General features: G+C 37.4%; 1 non-coding gene across 1 annotated transcript; it reads left to right on the top strand.

Moving 5' to 3' along the window:
• The first annotated feature begins 465 nt into the window (after nt 1–465).
• LOC127743512 (small nucleolar RNA R71) lies at nt 466–569 on the top strand. The gene has a single exon (XR_008004902.1). It is a non-coding gene; the product is annotated as a small nucleolar RNA R71 (small nucleolar RNA).

Raw genomic sequence — 569 nt, 5'->3', positions numbered from 1 at the left:
TTATGTTGATCCTTCCATGAGAAATTTGGATGATTTCTCCATGATGAATTATAGGTGTTTCCATAAGGTTCACCCATGTAATTTACCTCTGCCATTGCAGGGTTCTCAGGATCATAAGCTTCTTCTTCAGAAGATGCCTCTTTAGTACTATTGGATGCATTTTGCTATCCATTCAGACTTTGAAAAATCATGTTGACTTGCTGAGTCAACACTTTGTTCTGAGCCAATATGGCATTCAGAGCATCAATTTCAAGAACTCCCTTCCTCTGAGGCATCCCATTATTCACAGAATTCTTCTTAGAAGTGTACATGAATTGGTTATTTGCAACCATGTTAATAAGTTCTTGAGCTTCTGCAGGCGTTTTCTTTAGGTGAATGGATCCACTTGCAGAATGGTCCAATGACATTTTAGAAAACTCAGATAGACCATAATAGAATATATCTAATATGGTCCATTCTAAAAACATGTCAGAAGGACACTTTTTGGTCATCTACTTGTATCTTTCCCAAGCTTCATAGAGGGATTCACCATCTTTTTGCTTGAAGGTTTGAACATCCACTCTAAGCTT

The sequence above is a fragment of the Arachis duranensis genome, chromosome 10 (genome assembly GCF_000817695.3).
Source record: "Arachis duranensis cultivar V14167 chromosome 10, aradu.V14167.gnm2.J7QH, whole genome shotgun sequence".
Taxonomy (NCBI): Eukaryota; Viridiplantae; Streptophyta; class Magnoliopsida; order Fabales; family Fabaceae; genus Arachis; species Arachis duranensis.
The sequence above is the reverse complement of the archived record's forward strand: the minus strand, read 5'-3'. Positions and strand labels throughout refer to the sequence as shown.